Genomic DNA, 10,212 nt, shown 5'->3' with positions numbered 1-10,212 from the left:
TTTCCGATAGTTTTCATATCGTTCTGATCCTTCTCCCCTTCTCCTTTCGATGATAGGTTCCGTATCATTTATTTGCATAACACGAATTTGAAATCTATGTATGTGTATCTACCTATTCATAACTTTTTTTATAAAACAGTTATACAATATATTCTTAATACATGTTATATATGTATCATCATCATCGTCATAATCATCTACATTTACCATCCATTGCTGGACGAAGGGCTCTTCAACACCCTTCAATTTGTCTTTGTTTTTAGCAACTCCCACCCATCTCGTTCCACACATTTTTCTGATTTCATCCACTCATTTTCTTTGGTAAAAGTCTGAATTCTCGACAGGGCGGACCCTCTAGGCTTGGAAGCGAGGCTCGGTCGACCCGCTCCTTCCTGTTATTGGCTACTCTTTGCGATGTCAATAGTATTGCCGTGCCCTGAATTAATTCGACTTTACCTGATGAAATACTCATACATATACTGCCTGGTTCGCATATAATTTCGGACGGTTGGACAGCGAACGGAAATATTCCAAATTCCGGTAAAAGTGGTTATAATTTCGTGGATCCAAATGATAGTAAAATATATACGCAAAATGTGGAAAATATGTGGATGCGTGTGAAAAGAAAGATGAAGCGTCAATTTGGCAGAACGCGTGCCTGTTTTGATTTATATTTAGATGAATTTGTATTGAACCACGAACGAATATTTAATAACCACGTTCATATATGATAGTAAAATATATACGCAAAATGTGGAAAATATGTGGATGCGTGTGAAAAGAAAGATGAAGCGTCAATTTGGCAGAACGCGTGCCTGTTTTGATTTATATTTAGATGAATTTGTATTGAACCACGAACGAATATTTAATAACCACGTTCATATATTTCATTCGCAATATGTGGAATATTTCCATACGCTGCCCAACCGTCTGAAATTATATGCGAACCAGGCAGTATATGTCGGAGTATTTCATCAGGTAAAAGTCGAGTTAATTCAGGGCATGACAATACTATTGGCATCGCAAAGAGTGGCCAATTACAGGAAGAAGCGGGTCGACCGAGCCTCGCTTCCAAGCTTAGAGGGTCCGCCCTGTCGAGAATTCAAATTTTTACCTTTTCTTAATGGTCTTCATTGCGTCATTTAAAAATTTTTTGGGTACCATTCGAGCAGTTTTTCGTCCATTCTTCCAGATACACGACCTGCTCGTTGTCATTTCTCCTTACTAAATCAACCAACCACCGTTGTCATACTTCAACCATGGATTCCGTTTCCTATCTCTCCTCGTTCCATTTTTCTTTGAGTATAACATACAGCGTTCCACATTTCTTTGAGTGCATTAAACTTTTATGCAACATTCGCCGGTATTATAAATATCTAAAGGTTTATCAAATAAAATATATTTTTTTGATTTTAGTGATTTCATGCAAAAAGTATGTACTACTTGATTGTTTGCTGAAAATAAAGCCACAGAGCTTTGGTGGCAGGCAAGGTTTTGCCTTGGCGTTAAGTAGATCGTGGTATAGGTTGGTTGGGAAAAGGCGCCGCCATTAGTCCATTGTTTTCCAGGGTGGTTTCCTACTGCCGAACTTAACGAGCCGGTAATTAATAGTGCAAACAAGGAAGTTGCCTTCCCGCGTGGATCAGGACAAGGAAACGTCTCCGTAAAGGCGGCGGCACTCACAAAAAAGGTCTAGGAAAAGGCCCCACCCCATCGACTACCCGGCAAAGTATTCGATAAATTGAGCCGATCAGAACTTTAATCAAAAGACTCGGCCTCGTACGAAATTAATACAGCCTTTTCATGATCAATTTCCATTATATCGTAGGTATACTATACCGTCAATTTACGTAGGATAAATTAACACACAACACTTCTCAAACCAGGGACTCGGAAACTTTTTGCACCCATTCCTTTTAAGGGAGAGAAAACAATTTTCACTATTTCCTCCCCCATTTCCATAAAATCAATGAATTACTAAAATTTATATAAAAATAAATGCAAATCAATAGTCATACCCAGGTTTACCCGGGTCCATTTAGCAAAGGTGCGAGTGTTTTCCGGGGAAAGAGTCTTAGATACACGGTGTACTGACATCTCGGCGCAGACAACTCAGCGCAACGATAATTCAGCGCATGGACTATTCAGCGACTATTTAAATTGGTTGAAATGCACGATATGGTCACCCATTGAAATGCACGATAATTTAAATCAATGGTGGATAAATACGTACGTATACGCGTACATTTTAGAAATGAATAGCATAACCCATGAAGACGGGCTTGCGAACCTTGGTCTAGAATCCGTTCATACGTAAGATATTTTGCTGTCTATCCTGGTGTGGAAACTCTTTTTAAGAAATATTTTTTGCGGAACTCAGTCGAGAAACTCTGAATACGTAGGATTTAAAAACATAATTTTTGGGGAAAAAATCGAAAACCAAAGATTCTCCCATTGTTTATCAAAAACAAAGTTCATAATGATGATTTGCGAACCTTAGTTTAGAGACCCTGCATACGTAAAAGTTTGGATAGCTAAAAAACTATTTGAAAAAAAAAATGCTGCCCGGTTTAGAAACCCCGCTTAAAAATAAATTTTTGCGGCCTTAGTTGAGAAACCCTGCTTGCGTAATATTTCAAGGCACAAAGAGTATCAAATAAATTTATTCGCATTTATGAAATTATCATGTAGATATGGCCGACAATTTCAATACAGTAATTATTTTCGAAACCGCATTTAAAACTTATTGAAAAAATTGATTTTGCGCTGAATTGTCGTAGCGCTGAATAGTCCATGCGCTGAATTGTCGTTGCGCTGAGTTGTCTCGCGCCGAAAGGTCGGCGCTAAGTTTGTTTGCGCTGATTTGTCGTGCCACCTAGATATACATTTGTATGTATGTATGTATAAATTTTGATACATTATTTCATACATCATAATTTAAGTAGGGCATATTATATTATATTGATTCGAAAACAAGGAAATTTCTTTAAAACACGCACCATGTCAAAAATATAAAGATTACGCAACTTAATATAGCGCCATCTACAATATAAATATAATAAAAAAATAATGAATAATACATTAGTTAGTCAGTAATAAATCAATACGTTAATACATTAGTCAGTAATAAATCAGTATGAGATTTTAATGGTGTAAAAATTAATTACATTTTTTATCAGAAATAAAATAGATCTGGCCAAATAAATTAAATCAAAATACATTTCGTGTTGAAGTAAAATAATTTGCACACCTAGCAGCAACGGGGGCGTAGCTCAGATGGTAGAGCGCTCGCTTAGCATGTGAGAGGTACCGGGATCGATACCCGGCGCCTCCAATTATCCTTTTTGCATTTTTCTCCTTTATTGAAATATATAATGCACCGGAAGTTCCATTATTACACCTCTAGTGATACAAAAAATGATATTTTTTATAACTTCATACACATACGACAGTCAATCCTTGCAGGTTACGCATCAACAGTTTGATCCCAGTCATACATCAACGAAATGTTCAGTTCGATCCGTTCAAAATTTAACCATGACGTGACCGGTGACATTTAGTGACTGTAAAACAATTTGATTAAGCAGTATTTGGGTAACATGTGCAGTGTGTCCGGTCACGGTCTACGGCCACGCGACCCGCACGCGACCCATTTACGGATGACACACACATGAACACATACAAATGGTAAATCAAACCGGAACCCCCAGTTTTTGAACCCTTGTGTACTCTTCAATTAATTGATTAATTCCAGAAAACCGAGGAAAAGAGGGTCAGCGTTCACGTGTTTAGATGTTTTATCGTCGGTTTGATCTTGTTTTGTATGCATGTATGTACAATACATATTTAGAGGCAGTCGTATGACAGAGAATACCTTTATTTTGACATTATTATTTTATCATTTCTACAATACAAGTTTTTATATATTTATAGCTTGTTTAATGTACTTAAGAATAAACTAACTTAACTGTATTGCCTACTATTATGTACTTGTTAAAGATGTAATGTGAGGTGAAAAATTAAGTTTTTAGTACATAAACTCAAGTAAGTTTACCGTTAACTGAAAATATATGTAAGAATGTATGTGTCCTTCAGAGATGTATCATATATATTTTAATTTGGAAAATATTTTGTAATATTTTATATGAGACAAAAGCGGCTAGAACGCGATGACATTAAACTTTGACTCTACAAAATGTCGCAGCCGAGTTCACCAAACAATTTTCATCCAAAAACTTAGCCCAACAGCTTACAATCTTCTAGACGCGACCCAATGTCGTTGACCCGACATAATATGATAAAGGAACGTTTATACATAAATATCAAAATCTTATTATGAGAAACACAATAGTAAATTATGGAGCATATAATGAATTGCCTTTTGTTAATTAATCAACACTTTCGTCGCCGGTTTGGCAAACGCCTCAACCGTTTTTGGTTGTGTTTCTGTGAAATTAATTTGAACGAAACGCCATTGTAAACAGATTTCAAACCGCAACAATGGCCGTGTTGCGTTTCCACACTCAAGTTGACTGGGAAACTTCCGGATTTGTTCCTGGCGTTAATTGGAACTACCGGCCTCGCAGCGATCTCAGACAACCCGTTCGCTGGCTGGGTTAACCGGCGAGACCACTTTTATAAAGGCGAGGGGAGGGAAAAATAAGATTTTCATTTAAACCGCATTTGAATAGGTACACCTCGGTAATTGCCGGATAAATTTTCTAAAGGCAAAAAAGTAGCTGGATTTTAAAATAAATTACAGCGCCGCTAATTTTATTCGATGCATTTAAAACCGGTATAATATGAAAATTAAAATAGCAATAAAACCAACAAAATCTCCTTATTCCCGCAGGAAATACGACAAAAAAACGTGCTCAACCTTCGTTTAGCAACGATGCGAATCTCGCATGTTTTTTTTTCGGTATGTTTAAATTTATATTGTGCGTGTATGGGCATATTAATTCGGGTCAGTGCGAAAAAACTGCCTCTCGCGCGTAATTAATCGTGCGTTTATTGTTAATAATTTTAAAGTGTGCAATGTGAATTTCTGAAAGCAAAGCAATGCTTTTTTTCCCATAGCAGGTCGAGCTAAATTGGCAGTTTTTTTTTCGTATTATATAATTTTTATTTTTTGTGGTCTTTGTATACAGTAAAAATGCATAATTACGTAGAATGTGCGAAGTATACAAAACACCCTAATTTCCAAAAAATTCAAAGTGCTTCACATTAAAAAAATACTAAATTAATTTACAAATGTGTACGAGGCACATATTTATTAATTTTAAGCGTGCTTTGATAATTTGGTACAATTTTTTATCACATAAAATAAATGATTTATAGTGACATCTATTGAAAAAAAAATTAATTTGTATTGGTTTGATTCTATGATGCGTTTTCCGGTAGGCAATAAAAATAGTTCGCGTATTTATTAAAAAAATAACTTAGTAAGAAAAGAGGAATTTAATTCTACACCACTTCCAGTTGCCAGTGCTTTAACATCAGCTGTATAGAAGTTTCCTATTTTCTGTGTGGAAGTTTGCAGTCTCTTTGGGGAGAAGTAACCTCAATAAAAAAGTTACTTACACGAATCTGCTTTCTGTTGCTTACGTAAATCTCAAGTGGAAGTTTCTATTACAGCCATGAACTTTAAGCATGTGCGTACTTTCATGTAGGGAGTCTGATTTTTAATTAACAATTATGCGAAAATTTAACAAGAAATTTTAACTTTCATATAACATATTATATAATATTTCGATCTTAACGACAAAGACTACCTACCATATTCGAAATGGAAAATGCAAAAGGCAATACTGCGACATATGTACGTACTTACATATGTATGTACATACATATACGAGTATACGAACGAATATCATCTTGAAAAGAACAAATATCACACGTGTTTTCCGAAAGATATATGTACTTGTATACAATTCTATGTAGTTCATAGACAAAGGAAAAGCGGACGAAACGATATCGGGATAATTTAGCTTATTTGCTCAAGCAAAATTCGGAAAAAGTTTTTTTTATATATATTTCCTTCAATATATGTATATAATACGTATCGGATATAATTTTTTTGTAGTTTTTTTAAATATATATATAAAGATTTTTTTTAAATTTTATCTGTTGAGATTAGTTAAGTACATTTCATTAGTTATTATATTACTGTTCCCTATCCTTAAACAATCTTTCTGTCAGGCGACGACTCACTAATGCTACATTCCTATTTAAGCTCCTAAATGGTTTCCTTGATTGTCCCGATTAATTGAGTAAGGTTGGTTTCCGGATCCCAGTTACATAGGTATTTTAGACACGTTGCGTTCTTTTCACTTAATCCTTTCAAAAACAATTCCCTAAAATATTCCTATCTACAGCGTGTTTATCGGTTGATTATTCGGTATTTCTATACATCAATTCAGGACTGCCATCAGGAGAGTCTTGATTGATTGATCCATTTTCTATTTCTAATATACGTATAATCTTTATCCAATATTATATCACTTTATGTTTAGTTATGTACTGTTCTATTTAGTCATGTTTCAGTTTTTGTTCTTTTCTTTTTCGTTTGTTTGTCTCTATGTACCATTTTATTTAATTTTTAAAAATCTATAATTGGGCTCAGAGCTATTTTATTTTGTTACATTTATTTTATTAGTTTTATACATTTCTACATCTGTTGATTTTTCAATAAATAAAATAATAGAAATAATAAGTAAATTAGTTGCATTATATGTCGATTAATGAACGTACATATGTATGTATATTATACATGCATATGTACACTGTAAAGTAAAAAAAGAGATCAAAAAGAGATTTTATTTATTTTAAGAAAAATGAAAATAAAACTGAGCATACTTTTATTACGAATTTCTTTCAGGTAAAGAATATTGACTGTCTCACTATGAGAAACGATTTTATTATCTACCAAGCAGTGAAACATTTTGACAAGGGTTCTTTTCAGTGATTTTACTTTTGTTTGAACGGTAGAAAGAAAGAGAATTAGGAAGAAACAATGATTTTATGCCAACGAAATGATTCGACAAATCAGAAAAAAATGCAAAATCGTAAGAGGAAATGATCGAAACGCAGTCAAGATAAAATAAATTTACTATACATAGTAGCTTAAGTGATTGAATAAATCTGATCGAAGAAATATGAAATTTCAACTCATAGTTTACAATTGGCGTTTTACGATTTCGACACATCTTTCCATAACTGTATTGCAATAAGAATAACAAAGAAGCTATCCCATTCCCAATATATAAACTATTTATGTTCATCAAAAATCTATAATAAATACATCTTGCAGGTTCTAAAAGATTTTATTATAGAAGCCGAGTCAAAGATGTACCCTGAAAGAAGCGTTTTCAGTGCTTTGCAGAAATTTGTGTATGTACCTATACATACATATATGTATGTATGTGTTGTGCGAAGAGACATTTGCCTGACATTTGTGCGGCGCGTGACATTTGTCCGGCAAATGGCGCATAAATACTAAGGGCGAACGATGGGGTTGCACCATACCCCCATGGTACCCCATTTCAGCTCGTGGGTGGTATTATCGCGCGCCGCCCCCGTTTACCGCCTAAACACATTTGCCGTTTGATCCACACGGGATCGACGCCCTACGCCACCCTTTCAAAGCCCACCTCGGTCTCCCGACCGTCGGATTTTTTTTTTGATTTTTAATGTAAAAAAATGCTGCCTTTTCAGCGGGTTGCGGTGACAGGGGTGAGGGTGGGTGCTCGTGAAATATGTCCTTTGACTGAAAAGTCTTTGCCCGCACATAAATTACACGCGAACGCACGTCGCATACGAGAGGTGAAATTATACATATAGATATACATATGTACATATGTATACACATTGTACATATGCTCGATATCGGACGGTAAAGTGTTAACATAACGCCGCGCTTTTAATTTCATTTTCTGTATACCTTACGACTAAAAAATGTGTTGCGTACTTAACATTATTAATTCTGCTGTTTCAAGCTGTTTAAGTTAGATACCGAAATATGAAAAATAAATTTACTGAACAATGCAAATTTTTTGTCTACATATGTATTGTAGAAAATTTAAATATGGTCCATCCATTGTAGGATAACACTTATGTAGGTAAAATGCACATGTTGTCCCTTTCACCTCATCTCGACCAATAGCATTTCGTACTTACAATGTTCTATTATCTGTACGAAATGTTATTGCTTCTATTGTCTATAAGAAACACTAGAGGCGGTGAAAAGAATAGCATATACGTTTTTCTTAAGTGTCTTCCTACAGCGGACCAACTACATATGGTGAAAATTTTCAAACTAGAGATTTTGATTGAAATGTTTTCAGAATCGATCTTGTGACCACGTTTATATTTATTTTCTGATTATAGGGAGCACAATATTTTATTCAGTGCCGGCCTTACACCCAATGGCACCCTCGGGCAATTTTTTTTAAACACTCTTAGAAAAAAATTTCGCTTTTGGCGCTCTAATCTAAAATTTTGTATGGCTTTTGGCGCTCTAATTTTAAAATTTAAAGCGCCATTGACGCATTGAGTGGCGCCCTAACTTATTTGGCGCCCTCGGGCGCCGCCCAACCTAGCCCCCTCCTAAAACGCGCACTGATTGTATTCCAAATATTATATTATTGCTATCAATATATGTACATCAATAATTATTCATTTGACTTTTGTTCGATTTTTTTGAAGTTCAGTAATTTGTAATGAAACATAGAAAAGCCTAATAAAAAAATGGAGTGCTTTCTTACCTTTAAACAAAATTGATATTAAGTAAATATTAAGCAAAAGGTTTCAAAATTTGTATTATATTGAAAAATGTTATTTAATCAGAATACTTGATATGTAATACTATTAATAATACACTTATAAGTAAAGAGCGGCGATCAGGTTTCCACCATAAAATAAGAATAGACCTCTCCATTGTCTGAGAAAGCAGGAGAGCAAAAAAGATTATTGACAATAGAAATTGACAATAGTGAACCATTTTTTTATCCGTCGAGCAACCTGATCGTCTTCCTTTACTTATAAGAACGGTAATTTCACATTTTAGAATTGATTTTGATTTTTCAATCGTGTTTTATCATAAAATTAAAGTTTCGAATAAAAATAAATATAACCAAGTTGCGAATGACGAATGTTATGCTCAAGATGGTATAAAAAAATAGCGGAAGGCTTTTAAGGAGATGCATTCAAGTGATATCCCAAAATTCCAACGCGACTTATCGCGTTGGATGAATGAGTTGCGAGGAATTTTCAGGTGAAAAATTACAAGAAATTCTCCAGACGTAAATTACAATGAAAGCGCTCGGATATTCCCGGATACAACATATGTATGTATATACATATGTATATGTATGAGGATCGTGAATATTTTTCCGGGAAAAATCTCCGGCTATTTTCCGCGAAAATGAAGACGGGAAGGGCAGCAAGGGGAGGGTTTCCTCTCGGGAATCGACGTAGCATTTTTTCCCGTTCACTAATTAAATCATTCCCATTTATCCGTTTCACATTCGAATTTTCCGGCAATGTTGCCCTCGCGTTTGGCGTTTGCTCAATTTCAACATATAATGCGATTATGGAACGAGCCGGGGATTTACCCTCGAAATTGTAATCGGGGATGACTATTTATTTCGTACACGGCCAAGTCTCGATAATTCGAAATATATCCGAATTTTATAATTAAATTTTAATCGCTTCGCATAATGCTTCATCGAAGATTACAAATTTGACAAAAAAAATCTTCATAAAATGCAATACAATGTCTTATAATAATTTATTCAGAATCAGAAACCGTTATGCTTATTATAAACTGTGTCGATATATGTTAAATTTTGAATTTATAGCATTAATTAAATGAGTTTAAAATTAGCTTATTTTAAATACGCAGAAACTTTTCATATTGTCTTAACCTGAAATAAATCACATATAATAATAACTATAATACATAAATACCCGGCATGAATATAAATAAATAGTCAGAGGTATCATAAACATATTAATATATTGTAAAAATTAATAATATAATATTATAATTAATATAAACATATTTAGAAATTGTATGTATGAAATAAAGAAATTTGAAAAATTTAATGAAATTATTTTGGATTATAAACTGATGTACGGATTTATTTTCAAAATGCGTATCTTAATTTGTATAGTAAATTTATGTTTTTTATAGAAGTGTCTGACATTAGG

The 10,212-nt window shown here is 34.2% G+C and overlaps 1 non-coding gene across 1 annotated transcript; it reads left to right on the top strand.

The window, feature by feature from the left end:
• Window positions 1-3,261: 3,261 nt before the first annotated feature.
• TRNAA-AGC (transfer RNA alanine (anticodon AGC)) lies at window positions 3,262-3,334 on the top strand. The gene has a single exon. It is a non-coding gene; the product is annotated as a tRNA-Ala (tRNA).
• Window positions 3,335-10,212: the final 6,878 nt, after the last annotated feature.

Source organism: Arctopsyche grandis, chromosome 4, assembly GCF_051622035.1.
Source record: "Arctopsyche grandis isolate Sample6627 chromosome 4, ASM5162203v2, whole genome shotgun sequence".
Classification (NCBI taxonomy): domain Eukaryota; kingdom Metazoa; phylum Arthropoda; class Insecta; order Trichoptera; family Hydropsychidae; genus Arctopsyche; species Arctopsyche grandis.
This window is presented reverse-complemented; position numbering and strand designations above follow the sequence as displayed.